General features: G+C 42.0%; 1 protein-coding gene and 1 pseudogene across 5 annotated transcripts in view; both read right to left on the reverse strand.

Moving 5' to 3' along the window:
- Positions 1 to 24,939, reverse strand: part of Pax (Paxillin) — an 813,847-nt gene that overhangs the window by 137,949 nt on the left and 650,959 nt on the right. The gene's annotated exons all lie outside the window — the stretch shown is intronic.
- LOC136865064 (U6 spliceosomal RNA) lies at positions 10,993 to 11,084 on the reverse strand (annotated as a pseudogene).

Here is a 24,939-nt window from a genome sequence, read left to right on the forward strand (position 1 = left end):
GACAGTACGTTGATAGGGTACTCAATCCAGTGGTTGTCCCTATGATGGCGAACATTGCTAATGGGATGTTTCAGAAGGACAATGCCCGGGTTCACACTGCACGCATCTCCAGAGAAGCTCTCCATGACATCACAACCTTAGAATGACCCGCCAGATCCCCGGACCTCAGTCCTATTGAGCATGTGTGGGACATGATGGGTGACAACTGGCCAACCGTCCTCAGCCACCCACAACTCTGGAACAACTGACCCGTGCAGTGCAGCAAGCATGGGCCACAATTCCTCAGGAAGCGATCCAGGGCCTTATTGACTCCATGCCTCAACGAATTCATCAATGTATAGCAGCTCGTGGTGGGCACATCCTGTATTGATTGTTGTCCAAACTTGCTGTCAGAGGGACCTGAAAGTGTAATCATCGAAGCACAACCGAACACTCGTCTTGCATGTTCAATTGCAGTAATGTAGCACTACTCCTTCTGGGTGCTGCAATTTCCATTTTCTTCAGTGTATAATAATCATTGTTATAAACGTTGGCTTATATTTTAAATTATGTTTTTATATTGTTGAAATCTGTAAATAAACCTTTTATCACAAATATCTCAATTCGCCATATTGTCTTGTGGGCCCTTCTTTCAAAAGCTCCTGTATGTGTTTGAGTTCAAGAAGGCGGACTAGTTCGTCAGCTATGACTTTGGGAAAGCAACAAATACTTCATCAAGTGTATAATTTTGCGGTAGACTTTATTTCTCTCGTCCATTCGGTTTTGTATGTCACGTATATGCATATTCAGAAGAAATTTGAATATGAATAAGTGTAACATGAAAGAAATCAATTTTTAAAATGCAAGTAAGTCCTCTTTTTTGCACTGAACAGGAAGGCCATATTTTTAATAAGTATACTATAAACATTATATTTGATCTTCTTTTCAATTCTGCTTTACGTCGCACCGACAAAGGTTTCATGGCGACGATGGGATAAAGAAAAGGGCTAGGAGTTGGAAGGAAGCGGCCGTGGCCTTAATTAAGGTACGGCCGCAGCATTTGATTGGTTTAAAATGGGAAACCACGGAACACCATCTTCAGGCCTACCGAGAGTGGGGATTGGAAGCCACTATCTCCCGAATGCAAGCTCACAGCTGCGCGACCCTAAACGCACGCCCAACTCGTTCGGTAATTTGATCTCTTAATGCACTGACACAACGGAGTAAACTGAAAAAATATATTAATTATTAGTTTTCAAATGAATGGATGGAGGGAAATTTGATGATGCTTGATGATGCTTGTTGTTTAAAGGGGCCTAACATCGAAGATCATCGGCCCAGGGAAATTTGAAATGAGCCTATGCCTCATACTACACTTCCTGTATCTCGCTGTCTTGGATGTTTTCGTCACACTACTCACTTGTCGGAAATCATCCAGAACAAATCGCGCTGCTTACCTTTAGATCTTTTCCAGTTCTCGAATTAAGTAATCCTCGTAAGGGTCCCATACACTGGAACCATACTCCAAATGGGGTATTATAAGTAACTTATACACTCTCTCCTTTACATCCTTACTAAAACCCCTAAGCATCCCTAATTCCCACAGAACACCGTAATTATTTCAAAACCGCTGAGATATTTTCTGTTGTAGAAAAATTCGCTTGCAGTCTGCACCGATCTGTCTTGCTGTAACATGTTTTCCTTTTGAATTGTCATGTTCTTCATCACTTATTGACTTGATTTTCACAATACTTCTTTTCCAAAGTTCAGATCTCTGTCTGTTTTCGAATGAATTCAGAGCGTTTATCATCACCATCGCTGCTATTGGGTACTATTTGGCTCAAATACAAATAAATTAAAGGGTACCTGCGGCAACGTTTCCGTGTAGCAGCACACAGTTTCGTGCTAGAAGAGGACTAGTCCCCTTTCGAACTCTAACCCATGAATTTCCCTACGTTCCCAATGTAAAAGTATAGTTTTACGTTAAATAATGCAGAGTGCATTGGTATACACTGCACAATTCTTAACTCAGATACCGTAAAACAGTGTAATAGTCCCCTTCTTTAGCTTAGCGCTTTAATTCATGTAAACATAGATTCGAGGGGTGTGATAACCGAGTGACCATGCCATGGGATTTATCGAAGATGGCCACGGATGGAATCTTGGCCTAAGCATGTGGAATTTTTTGTGTGAAATTTCAGGTATCTGTGGCTCGAATTCTACGTAAAGCTGAAGTTCCATGGTTGCAATCACGATATGTATACCAGTGTAACAATACTTCATATACTTAAGTTCAGGCTACACAAATTAATAGCAGGCCTAATATGAGAATTGTTTCAGAAGAGAGAATCAAAATGTCAGAATAGCTATATATTTCCCATTTTTGCTCTTTCACTTGACCTCCAGCAGCAGATCTAAGATTTCGTAGACGTAGTCCAACGTTTTCCCACTTATATCGAACAAATGAAGTACGGTGTTAAGTGGCAGCATTAATATTTAGTACAGCTCAACATATCTCAGAATTAACATAGCCTTTAAGGATACGGGGTCAGGTTAGGTTCATCTTTCCTCTCAGAGCCTCCTCGAGAGACTCAAACATGTGGTAACCACTAAGGGCGAGGTCTGGTAATTATGGTGGATGTGGACGACGCTCAGAATGCAGGTTTTGGATGATCGTAACTGTTGCACTGGCAGTATGGAGCCGAGCACTGTCATACTGCTGCTGTGATAAACTTACATCACCATATTGAATCATAATTCGTCGATACACTTTAGCAGGTTTGACATCTTCACTACTCAAAAACCGAATATCAAACCGCTGCTCTTCTTTCGTTCATGTCCGAATTGGGGCAGCCATTGTTACACTGGTATTTCGATGGTGTTTGCTGCTGTAAGATATTCCTGAAAGTCTTTGTAACAATAGGGCCTACTGCCGATGGAGAGAACCGTAGCGTAACTTTTAGAATTTTTATTACACTTTAAGGTTTTCATTTGAAGCGCTGTCGTTATACAAACTCATAAACATTTTACAGTCTAGTCGTCATCTAATCGACAAGGAATATAAAATTACGTCCATAACATATGACTACCCCTTGTATGTGTATATAATGCGTATTTCTCATAGAGCGAAGTATTGGGGGGGGGGGGATATCTTCTAGTACGATGCTGGGCTGAGTGATTATATATTATACTAGCAAGATACCCGTCCTTCGCTACGGCATTGAATGCTTATCGTTATATATATATAACCCGCCGATATTCGCAATCTGACTCGTTTTCTGACAAGTTCCCCCAAAATTCGTTTTCTGAGAGATTACGGCAACGTTCCTCCCATTTTTCAATATTTTTTCCAGCAATCGATTTCGTACTTCCAGGGCTATGTCCAGGTATACCACCCGGTCAGTTGGGTCCCTAAATCTTTGTCATGTTTTCCTATAAGCATCTTTAATGTGGATCAAATCCTTGAGGAGATCCGGCGTGATGTCGTCTTGGGTGCCTTGGCGGTACTGAACCGGCGGCCGGACTGCAATCGTAGTCATTACCCGTCCAGGACCCCTTTCCAGCACGGTCCGCGCATTTTGATGACGGTCCAGAACATTATTATTATTATTATTATTATTATTATTATTATTATTGATGTTCTGGACCCCACAGCAAGATGCAAGACCTCTACTTGGCAGTAAATTACATCTGCTGCCATTGTCATTGATGACAGTATGACCAGCACCATTGTCGCCCGTAGGCAAGTGCGCAGGACTTCTGGCGATACGAATGACATACTTCCGTGCATTATTGACCTTATTATAGAGGTGAATAATTGCACGGTCAATGTTATACCTATCGTTTATTTCAAATGTGTTTAAATTTTTATTTATATGCCAGGAGAATCTACTGTAATCTAAGAAGGTTCTCCAAAGGAAAGATGGCTCTTGAAAACGAACCCAGGAAAGATTTAAAATGATCGGTTTATGATCAGAATAAGTACATTAAAAATCCACAGCCTGCCTCCAGTCATTCAACCGGGTCAGGAATGGAATGAGGATAGGAATTGTGCCTGTTGCCGAAGCCTGTCGCACTCCTCTGGCGCAATGATTAATGAATGACAAATGAAATGAAATGATATTGGAGAGTGCTGCCGGAATGACTGATGACGGGGAAAACCGGAGTATCCGTAGAAAAACCTGTCCCGCCTCCGCTTTGTCCAGCACAAATCTCACATGGAGTGACCGGGGTTTGACCCACGAAACCCAGCGGTGAGAGGCCAGCGCGCTGCCGCCTGAGCCACGGAGGCTCCTTATAAGTACATTAGGAACAGTAAAATCAATTGGTCTCACCTCCGTTTTCACCCCACCGCGGTTAAGTTGATTTACAACCCCCCCCCCCCCCCAGAAAAAAGTAGGCGTGTTTCTTTATGTTTAAAGGATATTCCAAATACCAATGTTCACGTCTGTTACCTTCAGTTTTGAGACATAAGTATTCCCATAAAAATAATTCACTTTTTCACTTGCATTCACACTCCCCCGCCCCTTAAGTGAATTTTTCGGCAAAATATATTTGTTTCTTTAATAGTAAAGGATCTTCTAAATACCGATTATCTTCAGTTTTTGAGATATGTCCCCTCATGAAACGAATTCAACTCCTTTTCACACCCGCCCCCAAAGATGATTCTCCCCCCCCCCCAAAAAAAAACCGCGTCGTTTTATTTTTAAATAAGATCTAAATACTAATCTTCACGTCTGTAACAACTTTAGTTTTTATTAGATGTAAGTATCCTCATACAATTCAATTAATTTTTCAATTTTTCATTCTCCCCCTCCCTTCATTGGATTTTCCGAGAATACCTGTTTCTTTACTTTAACAGGAGATTACAAATACCAGGTTTTACGTCTGTAACTTTTTGCGTTTCTGAGATATACTGTAGACATAGTCTTTCTAAAAATTCACCCCAATCTGTCACTCTTGTTTAACCCCCATTAATTAGATTTTCCAAAAACAAAGAATAAATGTTTCTGTATTTTTAAAGGATATTCCATATACTAATTGTCTGGTCTGTAACATCTTCAGTGTTTGAGATATAAGTTTCCTCATAAAAGGTGTTCAACACGTTCCCCCCCCCCCCCTTCTCACCCCCTTTCATGGGATTTTCCGAAAACAAAAATTACGTGTTCCTTTATTTAGAAAGGAGATTCTAAGTACCAAGTTTTACATCTGTAAACTTTTAAAGATTTGAGATATACACTCATTTTAAAAATTCATCCCCCTTCCAACCCTCCAGTATTTGGATTTTCCAAAAACAAAAAGTACATATTTCTTTATTTATAAATGAGATTCGAAATACAGATCTTCAGGTCTGTAACATCTTCAGTTTCTGAGATATAAGGATCCTCATTAAAGGCATTCAACCATTTTTCACCCCTTTTCACCCCTCCTACTGGGATTTTCCGAAAACAAAAAAATAAATGTTTCTTTATTTTGCAAGTAGATTCTAAGTACCAATTTTTACATCTTTGAAAGTTTTGAGTTATAGATAGACTGATTTTAAAAATTCACCCCCCTTTCAACTCTCCACTATTTAAATTTTCCCAAAACAAAAAGTACATGTTCCTTTATTTTTAAAGGAGATCCCAAATACCGATTATCAGGTCAGTAACACCTTCAGTTTCTGAGATATAAGTATCCTCATTAAAGGCATTCAAATAATTTTTCACTCCTTTTCACCCCTCCTATTGGAATTTTCCGAAAACAAAAAATACGTGTTTCCTTATTTTTAAAGAAGATTCTAAATAACAACTTTTACATGTGTAAACTTTTACAGTTTCGAGATATAGATACACTCATTTAAAAAATTCATCCCCCCCCCCTTTTCACCACCCATTATTCGGATTTTCCAAAAAAAAAACGTGTTCCTTTATTTTTAAAGGAGGTTCCAAATTTAAATTTTCATGACTGGAACCTCTTCAGTTTTTGAGATATAAGTCTCCTCATGAAAGGTGTTCAACCAATTCCCCCCCCCCTTTTCACCCCCCTTCATGGGATTTTCCGAAAACAAAAAAACACGCGTTTCTTTATTTTGAAAGGAGATTCTAAGTAAAAATTTTTACATCTGTAAACTTTGAAAATTTTGAGATATAGATATAGATTATAAAAATTCACCCCCCTTTATTTGGATTTTCCAAAAAACAAAAAATATGTGTTCCATTATTTTTAAAGGAGATTCCAAATTTAAATTTTCATGCCTTAAAATCTTCAGTTTTTGAGATATAAGTCTCCTCATAAAAGGTGTTCAACTCTTTCCCCCCCCCCCCACTTGTAACCCCCTTTCATGGGATTTTCTAAAAACAAAAAAATATGTGTTTCTTTATTTTGAAAGGAAATTCTATGTACCCATTTTTACATCTGTAAACTTTTAAAGTTTTAAGATGTAGGTACACTCATTTTAAAAATTCACCCCCCCTTTCACCCCCCATTATTTCGATTTTCCAAAAACAAAAAATACCTGTTTCTTTATTTTTAAAGTATATCCCAAATACCAATTTTCAGGTCTGTAATATCTTCAGGTTGTGAAATATAAGTACCCTAATTCTAATGCATTCAACACATTTTCACCGTTTTCCACCATTCCTACTGGTATTTTCCGAAAACACAAAATACGTGTTTCTTTATTTTTAAAGGACATTCTAAATGCCCATTTTTGCATCTATAAACTTTAAAAGTTTTGAGATATAGATACACTCATTTTAAAAATTCACCCCCTTTTCACCCCCCCCCATTAATTGGATTTTCCAAAAACAAAAAAATACGTGTTTCTTTATTTTTAAAGGAGATCCCATACACCAATTTTCAGGTCTGTAATATCTTCAGTTTCTGAGATATAAGTACCGGTATCCTGATTAAAGGCATTCAACCCCTTTTTCACCCTTTTCACCCCTCCTATTTGGATTTTCTGAAAACAAAAAAATACGTGTTTAATAATTTTTAAAGGTGATTCTAAATACCAATTTTTACATCTGTAAACTTTTAAAGTTTTGAGATATAGATACACTCATTTTAAAATTTCACCCCCCTTTTCACCCCCTTAGCGACGGAATATCAAAAAGTCCTCTCTTAGCGAGCACCTACATATTAATATGAATATATCCCCAAAATTTCATTTCTCTATGTCCAGTAGTTTTGGCTCGGCGATGATGCATCAGTCAGTCAGTCAGTCAGTCAGTCAGTCAGTCAGTCAGGACAAGTTATTTTATATATATATAGATAAACAACTAAAATCTCATCCTGAGAGTCCCTCTGTGGTCTGAAACTACACTGGTTTTCATTCAATTTCTTCTCAACCACTGATCGCACCCTCCTCTCCAAAATCCCAGTGAACACCTTGCCTGGTATACTGATCAATGAGATAACTGTTACTACACTTCCCGTTTTCTTGCTTATAGATAGGTGAAATTACTGCTTGTGTTCAATCAGACGGTACCTTACTAACACTCAGTGCTAATCGTATTACTCTATGAAGCATTTTCATCCCTGCCTTTCAACTGTATTTCACCATTTCAGGTCTAATTTCATCTATTCATGCAGTTTTATGGCAATGGAATTTATTTACCATCCTTTTCACTTCCTCAAGCGTAAATTCACCATTATTACGCCCCGACTCATGAGCTCGGTTGTTCGCGACGTCACCAGGAAGATTTCCTTTTACGTTGAGAAGATTTTTGAAATATTCCTTCCACTTGCCCTGCTCTAGTAAGAGTTCACCTGATTTACCCAAAATACTATTCATTTCCTTTTCCCCTCACTCTCTGAGATTCTTTCTTACTGTCCATAAAGGTTTCCCTGCTGCTTAAACTATCATTTACAGGTCATTACTAAAATTTTCAAACGACTTCTTGGATTCAATAACTATTTGTTTCGCTCTGTTTCTTCCATCTACGTACAATTCCCTGCCTGCTTCACTCCTTGTCCGGTGTCATTTCCCATACGCCTACCTTTTACGTTTACAAGCTGCTCTAACTCCATCATTCCACCAAAATGTTCGATTTTTCCCATGTTTACACACAGTTTTTCCTAGGAATTCCCGTGCTAATTCTACTACGGCATCTCTGTATGCCAACCATTCTCTTTCTATATCCTGAGCCTGCTTACTATCCATTGTGCGGAACTTTTCACTAATCATACCCATGTGCTTCTAATTTCCTCGTCCTGCAGATTTTCTACACTTACTCGTCTGCAGACAGAATTCACATTATCTATCCTAGGCCGAGAGATACTTCCTTCATTACAGATCACATAGTGGTCCGTATGATCGAAAAATCCCCGGAAGACCCGCAAATTCCTAACAGAGTTCCTGAATTCAAAGTAAAGTCGGTTAAGATATAATCTATTATGGATCTGGTGCCTCTATCCTTCCTTGTCGAAAGGTGAATAACCTTACGCTTGAAGAATGTATTCGTAACTGCCAATCCCATATTAGCACAGAAACCCAGCAAACGCTTCCCACTCCTATTAGCTTCCATATCTTCCCTATATTTACTCATCACCTTCTCATACCCTTCAGCTCTATTTTCAATTCTCGCACTGAAATCGCCGATTAGCACTATCCTATCCTTGCTATTGTCCCCGACTATGATGTCACTCACTGCTTAACAGTCACTCAGTGGTTTATAAAACTTGTCAACTTCATCATCATCATCATCTCCACCCTCACAAGGTGAGTAGACTGAGACAATTCTCGTCCTAATTCCTCCAACTGCCATATCTACCCACGTCATTCGCTCATTCACGTGCTTAACAAAAACTATGTTGCGTGCAGTAGTATTCCTGATGAACAGTCCTACATCACACACTACCCTTCCCTTTTTAACACCCGTCAAGATAATTTCATAATCTCCTATCTCTTGCTCGTTATCTCCCCTTACCGAATAGCATTAACTCATAACATATCCAGAAGCATCCTCCTTGTTGACTCATTCTGTTCTACTTTCTTTCCTTCCTTCCTTCTTTCTTTCATAAGCCCCATTAATACAGAGTCCGCCAGAAAAATGCGCACACTCTTTGATAGACGATATCGGGATATGGACATTGTCAACTGTTATCATTGTTTTTAAATACTGTAGTAGGGTCTTTCGCTCAACAGATGTCGGTACTTTCATCACGATAATGGGAAAACAAAATGGCTGGAGGAGGCTTGACGTTCGAGCAACGAAAGTACATTCCGAAGTGGTTTATCAGGTTGAAGTGCAACGTCAGTGGAGGAGGGAGTTCGTGACAGAACCCCCAACACGCCTAACAATTAAACGCATTACTGGGAAGTTTTTTATTTGCAAGTGGCTTTACGTCGCACCGATAGAGTTAGGTCTTATGGCGACGAAGGGATAGGAAAGGCCTAGGAGTTGGAAGGAAGTGGCCGTGTCCTTAATTTAGGTACAGCCCCTGCATTTGCCTGGTGTGAAAATGGGAAACCACGGAAAAACATCTTCAGGGCTGCCGACACTAGGATTCGAACCCACTATCTCCCCGATGCAAGCTCACAGCCGCGCGTTCCTAACCGCACGGCCAACTTGCCCGGTGGGAAGTTTGAGACGCATGGAACGATTTGTAATATTCACAAAGGAAGATCGGGAAGAACGCGCACAGCTACCAGTCCTGCTTCGTCGGTTCACGTGTTGGAAAGTTTTGTTAATCCTCCACAGAAGTCTGCTACGCAATGTGCACGGGAAGTTGGGATTAGCAATACAAGTGTACGACGAATTTTGAAAACAGTTAAGTGGAAAGTTTACATTCCACGATTACTGCATGCGCTTAATGATGACGATCCCGATCGTCGAATGCAATTTTGCGAATGTTATCAGCAAATAGTAACCCAAGATGAACAATTTCTGACGAAGTTTAGTGTGGTCTGATGAAGCCAAGTTTAAACTGAATGGAACAGTGAATCGACATAGCTGTGTCTACTGGATTCCGGAAAATCCGCATGTTCATGTGGACAAGGCGGTCAATCCACCAGGAGTTTATATCTGGTGTGTACTGTCGTCGAGGGGCTTACTATGACCCTTTTTCTTTGATGGTACTGTCACTGGAGCAGTGTACTTGGAAATGTTACGCACATTAATTTTACCAGCTGTACCTGCGCTTTATGGAGCCGATGATGAAGTCTTCTACCAACAGGACGAAGCGCCACCACACTACCATGTCGCAGTACGAGCTTTCCTGGATGACAATCTGCCGGGGCATTGGATTGGACGACGAGGGCCCATTGACTTACCCCCCCCCCCCCCCTCCCACGGTCGCCAGATCTTACCGCTATGGACTTTTACTTGTGGGGAACTGTGAAAAATCAAGACTATCGACGTAAGCCACGCACGCTGGAGGCCCTTCGCCAGGAGATTACAGCGGCATGTGCAGAAATCCCCATTCAAACATTGACGGACGCAGTGGCAGCGACCGCTCGTCGTTCTGCTATGTGTCTGGCAGCCAACGGTGAACATTTTGAATATCTCATGTAACCATATGTCTAACTGAAGACAGCACTACATGTGTAATCAAAATTTAAATGTAAGAAAAACACACAATACATTGTTTTTTTTTTCGTGAAGAGTGTATATATTTTTCTGGCGGACCCGGTATTTATAGCTCCCTATCGAATTCCATTTCGTTCGGCAAGTTGTTTCCAAGGAGTTCCTCGCATGTCAAATAGGAGTAGGACTCCGTTACTCCCACAGGTCCGAGGGTTACTTAAAACGTTCTGAGTGGGCTCGGTGAATATTCTGTGAATCAGGATGCTACCCTTACACATAGACCCAAAGAGGATTTCTCCTCTAACGGGTTAGGGACAACCGGTGGATAGTATAGTCCTAGCCGCCTGAGTACAAGGAGGGTCATGACTCATATGTCGAAGATGCCCACTCCCATTCCATAGCAACTGGTATCCAAACTCTCAGGACCACTTACTGGCCACTCCGACGCTGCTCATGTTTCACAAATTAGGACGTGACTACAGTAACCCACACCATGAACCATAAAAATGTGTAACGCTTCACGATTCTGAGATACATCCTTGCGCACGGGCCATGCTAATCTCTGTATCGTTCTAATTTTAGTACCGGGTGTCCAGAATTGAAGTTATGGTATTCAGCGCGGTACATCATGAGGTGTAATAATCGTAGGAGTCTGAAATTTCGTACATATACTCAATAAGCAATGCTCGCGAATTGTGACAGAAAAAATATTAGTTCCTAGTTTTGCCACCAGGCGAAAATATGGCGCTGTAAACAATGATACGGATCACAAAAAAGGCAGGAAAAATCAAAGACATGATAACGGTGGTTCTGGGAGGTTTATTAGCATTTATGGTTACAAACACGGTTCAATATGGCCTCAGAACTCAGCAACATGCTGCATCCGTAACACGGCATGGTCGACAGTTGCCCGCAGCATATCGGGTGAAATCAGAGCCACATGTCGTCGTATGCTAGCCTTTAGATCAGGCAGAGACCGGGCATGTCTCTGATAGACACGATCTTTCAAATATCCTCACAACCAGAAGTCACATGGATTAAGGTCGGCGGACCTCGAAGGCCACGCATATGGAAAATGCCTACAGATAATGCGGTCGTTATTTAAGGTTTCTCGAAGCAATTCCTTCACCTGGCGAACGTTATGTGGTGTTGCCCCATCTTGCATGAAAATAACGGTAAAGTCACAGTTGCGTTCCTGCAAAGCTGGAATCACGTGTTGCACAAGGACTGCACCCTCCAGTGTAAAATGCACCCCGTCAGCGCATAGAATACTCCCCGGCCACTTGTTGTCCACTTCCACGAGCGCCAGAAACCGAAGGGCAAAGTCACGGCGTTGTGCAGCATCTTGGGGTTTCAATTTGTGAACAGTATGACGTTTTTAGGGATACCAGTGTAAAATGTGCCGCAAAATCTTGTGAACTGCTGACCAGAGTAGCGACAATTTGGTGACACAGCTCGAGCACTGGTTATAGAATTGGGAGAACGTGCTTCACGATCCGCTACAGCTATAGTAACTTCATCAACAACATCCATGGAGATGGGCCGCCGTACTCTCCCTGGTGCATCACCTAATTCACCTGTTTCCTCGAATTTCTTGATCACTTTCTTCAGCCCATTACGTGTCATGGGACCTCTTCTCTGCTGCTTCTGTCAGCGATCGTTTCATACGGAAAAGTTCAACTTTCTACGTGGCAACGAAGATTCACTTCAAGAAAGGAATCAACATGCGTCAGCAAGCAACAACCAAGGGACTAACACAACGCAATTCTACCGGAAGAACATTTTGACGTCAGAGTTACGGAAAATTGCACGTTCTGACCGCGTACAGCGCCACATTTTCACCTGACAGCAAAACTTTGTGTGGTATAATTCGCGAGCGCATTGCTTAGTAGCATATCTACGAAATTTTAGACTCCTACGATCATTACAGCCCGTGCTGTACCACAGTGAATACCATAACTTCAATTGTGGACATAACTTTAATATTGTGGTATACAGAAATGGACAAAAGTATTCATACCCTAACCCATCAAAAACAAAATGCTTTATTGCTGGACTAATACGGAGTACAGGTCAAAATTATAAATCCAAACGTATACCTTGTACAGCAATGTACATTGAAAAGCACAAAATAAATTGGAAATAAATAACAGTATACAACAAAGCAACAAATTCATACTCCATGACACTACAAGTCTGGACATAAGTATCCATACCGTATCCCAGAAGAGTTCGCAACTCAATGAAGGAAACAGATATTACCAACTCGATCAGTAGCGCGTTTGTTTGCCTTTCCTGTATATTATTTCTTTTAACCTGCTGGGCATTGAGAACGCAAGTTTTCGTGTTAGTTCAGATGAAATGTTCCCCCATTCTCGTTGTAGTAACGGTTTCAAGTGTGCTTTACTTGTTATGTGGCGTTTTCTTAGTCTGGACTCCAATTCACTCCATACATGTTCGATGGGGTTGGTATCCAGCGATTGGGGAGGTGTTTTTAATGTGTGCGGCGTGCTGTACAGTATCCACAAACGAACAAACTCCGCCGTGTATTTGGAGTCATTGTCGTGTTGGAAGTAAAACTCATTAGCAATCCCAAGCTTTTCGCCGCTTTTGCGAACGTTTTCTTTCAGGATGTTCAAATATTGAAATCTGTCCATAGTCCCCTCGATAAAAACCAACTCCCCGACACCTGAAGCGACCACTGAGCCCCACAGCATAACCCCACCCAACCGTGCTTCACAGTGGTAACGAGGTTCTGCTCATCGAGGTCTGTGCTAGGGCGTCTCCACACTAAAATGCGTCCATCACTTCGGAAAATATTAAATTTACTCTCATCTGTAAACATTACTGTCGACCAAAATGTGATATCCTTCGCCACATATTCTTTTGCAATTTGTAGTCTCTTCTATCAATTCACTTTCGTTACGTGCGGTTTCTTTCTTTGGACCCTAGATCGATACCCAGCACGATGAAGGACCCCCCTTACTGTTTTGTGTGACACTGCATGATGGAAATATTCTGCCAGCTGCGATTCTCCTGCCGAAGATGTAGTGTGTGGTTGTTTTTTAATTGTGGTTACTATGAACCTTTCTTCTCATGCGGTCAGTTTCTTCGGACGTCCACTTCTTTTCTTGCTTATAAGAACACCCTGTACTTTTAACCTTTGTATGATGCTTTGCACAGTTGGTTTACTTCTTTCAAAGATGTTTCCGATCGCGGAATACGATTTTCCTTAGTGGTGAAGACGTAGAATAAGGCGTCTTCTTCAAAAGACGTTTCTTTGGTTTTCCTCGCCATTGGACTAGTACCGTCTCTGACCAGCACATCAGTCCGTCTCTGTCTGCATCTACTGCACAACTAATGCCACGGAACAATACAGGTTTCTGTTTACTCATTCAAACCACACTTTTTACACGTAAGGTATGAATACTTATATCCAGACAAGTAGTGTCATGGAGTACGCATTTGTTGCTTTGTTATGTTCTGTTATTTACTTCCAGTTTATTTTGTGCTTTGTAATAACTACTGCTGTACAAGGTATGCGTTTGGGTTTGTAATTCTGACCTGTACTCCGTATTGGTCCAGCAATAAAGCATTTTGTATTGGATGGGTAGGGGTATGAATACATTTGTCCATGTCTGTGTGTATCGCGCACACACACTCACTCTCTCTTTACCCTGAATGAATATATTTTCTTCTCAAATAACATTGGCAGTAGATGTATGTATGTATGTATGTATGTATAGCCGCTCAAGAAATGAATGAACGCATGGCATTGCATATTCCTCCATTTAATATTTTATCACTTTTAATTTTAATTCCTATCAACATAGGCTATTAGTCACATCCAATGCACTGTAGATACAAGCTCCGTGGATACCAAAAACAAACGTTATATCTAGAGATTTAATTTTTCTGGGAAAAGTGTACCTGCGAGGAACATAAAATACCATGCGCTCGTTTTTTCGAGGGATTGTACAAAGGTGATTCAAAAAATAAGGTAACAAGAGCTCACATGGAGAAATTTCATTTTGAATTCATATATGAGGATACACAGTGTTACGGCGCCGATACATATTGCTATTCAAGTCATCACTTTTGTCCAAGCACTTGTTCCAACGGTACACCAAGTCACCAGGGCCTACCCCTGATGTAATGCCATGACGGCATGCTGAACGAGCGTATCGTTGCTGAATAGCTTACCTCCTAGGTGCTTCTTCAACGGTCCGAAGAGTTGGAAAGCACTGGGAGCCAGGTCGTATCTCTGGGGAGGATGGGTCAGATGGTTGATTTCTTCACCAGGGAATGTTGCCAGTCACTGCCACCCGCTAGGGCGCTCGCGGGTAGAAATTCGAAAGAAAAAAAAAAAAAAAACGATCAGGACTTCCTTCAACAGGCGCCCCGTTGTTGCACGACAACGCCAGACCACAAGTGCCAACAATACACGCGACCTGTTACGGCGCTTCCGGTGGGAGGTACTGGACCATCCTTCCTACAGTCACTGCCTGGCTTCCGGAAATTTCCATCTCTTCAGACCATTGAGGAGGCACCTGGGTGATAAGCGATTCGAAGACGATACGGTCGTTCAGCATTTCAGGGAATCGACGCTGATTTTTTCAAATCGATGCCTTGTTGTACCATTGGAACAAGTGCTTGGACAAGAATGGTGACTATGTGGAATAGTAATATGCATCAGTGCCCTAGGACTGACTATCGTTACATCTGCCTGGAAAACAACATTTCTCCGTCCGACCTCTTCTTACCTATTTCTTGAAGCTAACTCGTATAGGGCGTGTATCGTCTATATACTGTAGAACTATATTTGACATTTATTATGATATGCTACGTGACATCCTTACCTGAAAGTTATTTAAACTTCCCATCTCCATGCTCCCGATCTCGCTAATAGTGCTGGCAATAAGACGTATACTTCACTGAGCCCCGTTCAATTGTTATTCTACCCAGAAGTATTCACGGAGATTTGGTTTATCCATATATACGAAGTGAGGGAAAGGACAATCAGATAAGCAGACAAATAGATAAAATCAAGCTAATTTCCATTTTAAGTGATTGCTGGTTAAAAAAATCCGCAGCCTGTTTCCAGTTTCAACCGAATCAGGAATGAAATGAATGAAGCCCCCACCTACCGGCGAGGATAGGAATTGGGCCGGCTGCCGAAGCCTGTCGCATTCCTCTGGAGCAATGATTAATGGCTAACAGATGAAATGTTACTGGAGAGTGTTGCTGGAATGAAAGTGACAGGGAAAACCGGAGTACTCGGAGAGAAACCTGTCCCGCCTGCGCTTTATCCAGCACAAATTTCACATGGAGTGACCGGGATATGAAACACGGAACCCAGCGGTGAGAGGCAGGAGCGCTGCCGTCTTAGCCACGGAGGCTTAAGTGACTGTTAATATTTGTTCATAACCATGGGACCTCCAGTTTTACGTGTAATCCGAACGAAGTGACGTAACTTTCCATTTCCAACACCACACATTTTGGAATAAAATACTGAAAGTTCAATGAGATATAACTCGGGACATTTGGAATCAAATGAAATAAACATGACTACTCTCACTGCGAATAATGTTTAAAAAAACAGAAGTAATGCGCGCCTTACGAATTAAATTTATCAGATAATTCTGTAAATGAAATGGCGTATGGCTTTCAGTGCCGGGAGTATCCGAGGACATGTTCGGCTCGTAGTCGACCTGCGCGTCGTGATGACGATAAAATGATGATGAAGACAACACATACACCCAGCCCCCGTACCATCGAAATTAACCAATGATGGTTAAAATTCCCGACCCTGCTGAAAATCTAACCCGGGACGACTGTGACCAAACACCAGCGCGCTAACCATTTAGCCATGGAACTGGACAGATAATTCTGTGACAAATTATAACAGCTGAGATAGCTTAAGGCACCCTCGGGGTTAGATGTCTTGGCAGTGTGTTTAGCCTCCAAAGAAATGAAAATAGCCTTATGCTATAATTAGTCTTCTTCCGTTTGTCCAAATAACTTGTGGTCATCGATCAGGGCGGAGCTCTGAATGAATACAGCACCCTCAACAACTAGCCTACTCTGCGCCAACCGAAGCTGCTGTAAGGCGACCACTTCGTCAACGAAGAGTTGCTTTAAATTTAAGAACTTCCAAGATCTATTGGATGTCTGAATCTGAAATTAAGTGAACAGATTTTATATTAAATTTCATATAAAAAATCGTTTTCCTTTTGACAAATATCAAGCAAAGTCGTGCAGGACAATTACCAGTTTCATTTAAACGACGGTACCATTTAAGGACAGATTGTGAGATGGATAGATCGAATCACGAATGAAGAGATACTGAATCGCATTGGTGAGATGAGATCGATTTGACTAAATCTGACCAGAAGAAGAGATAGAATGATAGGACACAACTTAAGACATCCAAGACTTATGCAGTTGGTTTTTGAGGGAAGTGTGCGCGGTAAGAATATTAGGGGTAGACCGAGGTATGAATACTGAAAGCAAATTAGAGCAGATGTAGGATGAAGCAGTTACGTAGAAATGAAAAAGTTAGCACAGGATAAGGTGACATGGAGAGCTGCATCAAACCAGTCTGTGGACTGACGACTCAAACAACAACAACAACAACAACAACAACAACCACCGTTTAAGGTCCGACTTTCCTTTTGGTAAAAGCCCTTGAAGTCAGCACAACTGTAGTCGGTGAAGTTCGGCATCATCTTACGTAATAATTTTATTATGGTTTCGTAACGAAAAGATTCCAGTTACAATGATAATCCTTCTCGTCCTGCCATCTGTTTGCATTAATGCGCCTTCTTCTTATTATTATTCTTCCACCCCGCCCACACACACACACACACACACTGGTGGGGACAGGGGGATGAACTGTGTCGCAAGTGTGAACTTGGCCATATTTTACGATCGAATGCCCTTCCTGACGCCAACCCTATGTGAATGTTAGTAGTATGGTGTGCTGTGTGGATATGACGAGGTGTGTATTGAGGCAAACACCCGAACATCCAGGCAGAGGAATTTAAATCCCCGACCTGCCCTGAAATCTAACCGTGGAACTCCTGAAACGAAGGTCGTAACGTTGACCATTCGATCAACGAGTCATACCTTAAAATTTTACCTTAAAATTTCACTTTTAATTGAGACAACTTTCTTAACAGTTTTCGGAGACGCCGAGGTGACGTAATTTTGTCCTGCAGGAGTTCATTTACGAGACCGTAAATCTACCGATACCAGGCTGACGTATTTGAAGACCTTCCCGATTAAGCCGGGATAGAACCCGCCAATTTGAGCTCAGAATGCCAGCGTTCTACCGTCTGAGCTACTCAGCCTGGCAACTCAAAGGTTTTAATATCATATTTGTCTTGCATTTTCCAATGAGTGATATAACACCACCGAGCGAGTTGGTCGTGCGGTTAGGGGCGCGCGGCTGTGAGCTTGCATCCGGGAGATAGTGGGTTCGAATCCCAATGTCGGCAGCCCTGAAGATGGTTTTCAATGGTTTCCCATTTTCACACCAGGCAACTGCTGGGGCTTCCTTATTTTCACACCAGGCAACTGCTGGGGCTTCCTTACAACTCCTAGGCCTTTCCTATCCCATCGTCAACATAAGACCTATCTGTGTCGGTGCGACGTAAAGCCCCTAGCAAAAAAATTATATAACACCTCTTCCTATAGAGCAAACCGTAACTACTTTCCTTCATTCGAAAATTAACTTCAACTTCCTCTTTAATACCCATTACACTCGAACAGGGCGAGTGGATTATACTTCATTCGCCCTTCATTCATCCTTCTATCAGAAACGAGTAACCGAATGACTGTCTGATTAAACCTGGTTTACTCTCACGGTCTGTAAAGATCTTGGTCGACAATCATCCTGAGGGAGCTAAATAAATCGGTATATTAATACCTCCAGCACCACCGCCAATGGCTTCTAAAGAATGAAGCAATAATAGCCAAACAATTGAAAGTCCCAATACAGAATTACTTAAAAGAAATCTAAATCTCAGTTGGTACGCAATGCAGAAATTTTTCGTTCAGGCGACTGAACTGATTTTAGATACAATGACTGAAAACATTCATTCCCATTATTGGAGCGTTGAATGTCCATTACGTAGTAATACGGAAAGTGTACACTATACTATTCGCGCACCTTTTAGTGATAGATTTTTGTCGGGGGTTGAGGAGTAAAGAGGTTCCGCATATACTGCCAACTGAATGGAAATGAAATCTGAATTGAATCGATAGTATGATCCATAGATATGAATGTTCTAAACCTTTGTGATCTTAAGCCAACAACTGTGTGTGTGTCTGTGTCACACACACACACTCACTCTCTCTCTCTCTCTCTCTCTCTCTCTCTCTCTCTCTCTCTCTCTCTATAACATTTCTCGATGCGAATCTTGTTCCTAGCATGAATTCTATACAAAGGGGTAGTTTGGCTTTGCTGTGTAAACAACAGTACTAGTACGTAAAGTGTACACCAGATGTCTCATGGCCATGCATATGCGATTCATAGTTTGTGTTTCAAAGATTGCCAATACGAATCTCGAAGATTGTCTACCGATTCAGCACTTAGGGTGTCCATCTGTCCCTAAAAGGTGTGCGAATAGTACTTGATCTCAAGAATTTCTAACAAATTTCTTACGCGGTCGTGAGCTGGTGTAAACGCATGTTGCTTCCTTTTTACATAGCGAGCTGAAGTAGGCAACATTCAGTGTACAATTATTTGCAACTGATTTACTTTCGAACAAGTAATCTAACATTATATAATAATTTCGTGTGGCTATTTCTAGCCGAGTGCTGCCCTTGTAAAGCAGACCCTCCGATGAGGGTGGGCGGCATCTGCCATGTGTAGGTAACTGCGTGTTATTGTGGTGGAGGATAGTGTTATGTGTTGTGTGTGAGTTGCAGGGATGTTGGGGACAGCACACACACCCAGCCCCCGGGCCATTGGAATTAACCAATGAAGGTTAAAATCCCCGACCCGGCCGGGAATCGAACCCTGGACCCTCTGAACCGAAGGGCAGTACGCTGACCATTCAGCCAACAAGTAGGACAATCTAACATTCAATGTACCATTATTTGACTCCTGGCAGTAACAATTTCTTTACTGTAGTTGTTCAATATCTATATATAAATTATGGGTTGTGTATGCATATTGCTCAGAATTTTAAAAGGAAATGCATTCCCCCCCCCCCCATGTCATCTCTGTCTGTCTGTCTGACTGTATGTATGTATGTATGTATGTACGCGCATCACTAGAAAATGGCTGAACAGAATTGAATGAAAACCGGTATGTAATGTCAGGGAATAAGCCACTACACTTTAGGTTATACATAATTTATTCACGCTGGGTAAAAATTGTAGTTTAGGAAAAGGCCAAAAATGTAATTCTCAAATATCTATGATATTAGTGGTTGTTTGTTTGCTGGTAAAACAACCTCTGGTACCTTATGCTTTAAAACATATACGGAAGACAATTAATACTAATTTATTAAACATACTAGCTGATGTACCCGTGCTTCGCAACAGAATTCTACATTGTATTAAATTGCATAGCTCTTAACGTTACCCTAGAAACGCGACGGGGAAGTCACCAAACATTTCTTCTCATATGAAGACTGGGTTAGGGAATTTTCATTGTGACGGTAGGCCCGCTTGCCTACCATCAGTCACAATCAAGTTGGGGAGTTTTCCTTATAATGGCAGACAATCTCCACCTACCTTTTTACATCCTCAGAAAGACTGTCTTAGTAGTTTTCCCAACTGAAATGAAAACAAGGTCATTACAATGACGTCAGTAGGAATGGTGCGACTAAAAGCAATGCTTTCATATGAAATACTCGATCAAATGAAAAACCACACATTTTCTCAATTTTAACGAACAGTACTACGCTTCCGATCTAAGAGTCCAAAGTTCCAGAGCTGGAATGACCAAGCCACAGACAGCCGATCCGTGAAAACGCTTCGTCCTTTTTCGACGGGGGAGGGGGTTCGAATAGTGGAGAGTCCTAGGGAAAAAAACTATGCCCTTTTACTAATCTGTTTCCTAGGAGTACCCGATGAATCGGAAAATATCAATTCACTACACTGGCGGTGGAAAAAACTATTTGACTTGGAGGCAAATTCTTCCTCCAAGCCACAGGAGAAACCCCCTCTTCACTGCTAATTTGGAATAAAATGAATGTAGAATTTAATAAAAGTGAATAGAAAGAAGCTTTTCTTAAGAAACGGCCCTTTTCAGGGTTGAATTTTGAGTTATTTCGTGAATTGTGGTGCTATAACTTGGAATAGGCCTAAGTTGTAATTCTAGACCAGATACTACTACTACTACTACTACTACTACTACTAAGAAGTGAGTCTCTGCCTTAAATGTGCACACTGCTCATTCAAAATAGCGCGTCAGAGTACGGATCGAATAGCTGGAATGCTTGTTCCAATGGTACAACAAGGCATCGATTGGAAAAAAATCAGGGTCGAGTCCCTGAAATGCTGAACGGCCTTATCGTCTTTGAATCGCTTATCACCCAAGTGCCTCCTCAATGGTCTGAAGAGATGGGAATTTCTTGAAGCCAGGCAGTGACTGTAGGAAGGATGGTCCAGTACTTCCCACCGGAAGCGCCGTAACAGGTTTTTTGCGAATTGCTACCCGCGAACGCTCCAGTGGGTGGCAGTGATTGACAACATTCCCTGGTGAAGAAATCAACCATGTGAACCATCCTCCCTAGAGATACGACCTGTTCCCAGTGCTTTCCATCTCTTCGGACCGTTGAAGAAGCACCTAGGAAGTAAGCAATTCAGCAACGATACGATCGTTCAGCATGCCGTCATGGCATTGCATCAGGACGCAGATTTCTTCCATGACTTGGTGTACCACTGGAACAAGTGCTTGGACAAAAGTGATGACTTGAATAGCAATGACCGGGCGAGTTGGCCGTGCGCGTAGAGGCGCGCGGCTGTGAGCTTGCATCCGGGAGATAGTAGGTTCGAATCCCACTATCGGCAGCCCTGAAGATGGTTTTCCGTGGTTTCCCATTTTCACACCAGGCAAATGCTGGGGCTGTACCTTAATTAAGGCCACGGCCGCTTCCTTCCAACTCCTAGGCCTTTCCTATCCCATCGTCGCCATAAGACCTATCTGTGTCGGTGCGACGTAAAGCCTCTAGCAAAAAAAAAAAAAAAAAAAAAAAAAAAGCAATGTGTATCGGCGCCGTAACACAGTATATCCTCATATATGACTTTAAAATGAAGTTTCACCATGTGAGCTCTTGTTACCTTATTTTTTGAATCACCTTTGTACAGTCCCTCAAAAAGAATCTTTTCTTAAAAACGGGTCTTTTCAGGGTTGAATTTTCATCTTCAGGGCTGCCGAGAGTGGGGTTCGAACTCACTATCTCCCTGATGCAAGCTCACAGCTGCGCGCTCCTAACCGCACAACCAACTCGCCCGGTACCTCCAAGTGTGATGGAGGGAATTCTCTGTCCTTCTAATCAGTATTGGACAGCACTTACACTACTTACAGCAGAGCGCTACTAGGTGAAGATGCTGAGCTCAGAGGATGCCGCTAGGGCAGTAGTGTTAGCAGAGGGTGGGCGCAGCTTGCGTTACGTGGCTGCGTTGTTACACTGCGGTCCATCAACCATTTCACGTACCATTCAGAGGTATCGGGAAGTGGGTTCATACACTCGCAGGCCAGGATCTGGTAGGAGGAGGTCAACTTCTGCAAGGGATGATCAGTTGTTGCACCTTCAAATTCTGCGTGACGGGCATAGTTACTGCGGTTCAACCCAGAAGTAGGCTTGAACAGGTACAAGGTGTGAATGTCAGTGAGTGGACAGTGAGGAGGAGGTTACAGTAGGTGATGCTCAACTCTACTCCAGTAAGACCAGCTAATGGCCCAGATCTTACGCGTCAGCATCGACAGAATCGCTTACGTTTCGCGAGAGATAATCGGGATTGGGTTGATGAACAGTGGGGGACAGTTCTCTTCATCGGTTGGTGCTGAGCTGTACTGTACGTTTTCTCCGCCGCGCTCAACAGTGCATTACTATATTATTGTTATTGTTTTCTATTATAATACGTTGTGATTTTTCTTGTTAAAGTGTGAATTTATGTTTCGTAAGATAGCCTATAGAGCTGCACAACGCATTAAACATAAAAATGTGTGCTGTCACTTCCACCTCGAAAATAAGTGAGTTGGCGGGCGGCCCAGAATATTCATGTATAATAGAAAGCTTAATGAACACGCCATGTACGTTAAGAACTTTTGAAGAAAAGTAAAACATAATTGAAAAAGGTAGACCCACGCCTTCTCTTAAAAATTTAGTCAAGGAATCGGAAAGAACAGTACGAAATTTTCATGATTCGTGGTACATAGATCTGGATTGGTTACGTGGTTGTGCAAAGTTAATAAACTGTATTGTTGGCCCTGTGTTCCATTTTCCTCAGGAAAGGATGTTTGGAATAAAGACGGTGTGGACAATTTATATAGTCTGAGTTTTAAAGAGACACCATGAGGTGTCTCAAGCACACATCGTCGCTGTTGCCGATATGATTCAGTTGTGAAGGTCCTGAATAGAGTGCAGCTCATAGAAAGAAAATTGACGAGCATAATGAGCTAGTAAAAATAACAGATATATTATGAGCAATTTAACAGATACTGTGTGTTTTCTTTCAAAGCAAGGATTACCTTTCAGAGGTCATCGAGAAACTGATGAATCTGATACCAGAGGTTATTACAAGTTCTTTCTTTCTTAATCTGTTTACCCTCCAGGGTTGGTTTTTCCCTCGGACTCAGCGAGGGATCCAACCTCTACCGCCTCAAGGGCAGTGTCCTGGAGATCAGACAGCGGGTCGAGGATACAACCGAGGAGGAGGACCAGTACCTCGCCCAGGCGGCCTCGCCTGCTATGCTGAATAGGGCCTTGTGGTGGATGGAAAGATTGGAAGAAAAGGAAGCGGCATTTGCCTGGAGAAGAAGTGGGAAACCACGGAAAACCACTTCGAGGATGGCTGAGGTGGGAATAGAACCCTCTCTACTCAGTTGACCTCCCGAGGCTGAGTGGACCCTGTTCCAGCCCTCGTACCACTTTTCAAATTTCGTGGCAGAGCCGGGAATCGAACCCAGGCCTCTGGGGGTGGCAGCTAATCACGCTAACCACTACACTACGGAGGCGGACTACAGGAAGTTACTAACGTCAATTGCTAAGAGAGATGACATTTCGGCACCACTTAGAAACATCTACAATGTTCTCAGGACTTTCATCTGACATTCAAAATGATATTGACGCCATAGCTACTTTTATGACTAGCGAAATTAAAGACGAGGTTAGGAAAGCAAACTTTATTTGCGTTATTTTTGGATGAAAGTACAGACGTTTCTAACAGAGCACATCTCTCGACTGTATTTAGATATGTTAGTCCCGAAGGCGAAATTCACGAAATTTTTGAGATTCGGTGATGGAAGCGGTGACCGTTCTGCTATTTCTCTCTCTAAACATCCCTTTGGAAAGTTACAAGAATTTCAGTGTGGTGAAAAGTTAGTAGAAGAGACATTTGATGACGCAACAGTGACTCGTGGTACGTAGATCTGGATTGGTTATGTGGTTGTGCAAAACTTAATATACTGTACTGTTGGCCATGTACTCTATTTTCCTAAAAAAAAAATGCTTGGAATAAAGACGGTGTGGACGATTTAGATAGATATACTCTCAGAAGGTGTGTGGTGACACAAAACGACACGCGTCGCCACTGTTTTAGTCTATCGAACACTAAATATAACACCTGTAACATACTTGTAGAGAAAAAAACTTTAATAGACTGAAAAGCTTTCAAGTTACATTATATTAAAATGTTTGTTATTGTAGGAATTTTTTAAACTGCATTTTTTCAGTGCCACCTTCCCATGCTGAAGTGGGATCGGTGACCACCTAGTTTCAACAATAGAGCTTGGCGATGGTACAGTGGAAAATCCCGGCCAATTTCACCGGGATTCAAACCTGGTACATTCGGGTTGGGAGTCCAGTGGCAAGATAACTGTGTCAGCGCCACTCTCATTGGTACATCGTGGGAACATTTTGGCCAAGACAAAGGTACAATTGATCACTAAAGTCAACACGTCGATGCCGTCGCGTAATGCGAGTTCAACAACTACTCACATTAGCGTGAGGTCCCTCCGGGCCGTCCGAATGCGATGGCGAACCTCTTGCAGGTTGGTCCTGAGTCAGGCCGACGGACATGTGTTTATTCTTTTGACCACTGCTGCCACACACGTCGTACCGTAGATGGATGTGCATCCACAGTCCTTAGAGATAACCCACTCCCACATAGGCTAATTACCTGAACCCTCTTAAACTGTGACACTAGTTGATTTTGTGCTCTTCTCTACCGCCAAGGCATGTCTAAGGGATCACTGCACATCACAAGC

Source organism: Anabrus simplex, chromosome 2, assembly GCF_040414725.1.
Source record: "Anabrus simplex isolate iqAnaSimp1 chromosome 2, ASM4041472v1, whole genome shotgun sequence".
Lineage (NCBI taxonomy): Eukaryota > Metazoa > Arthropoda > Insecta > Orthoptera > Tettigoniidae > Anabrus > Anabrus simplex.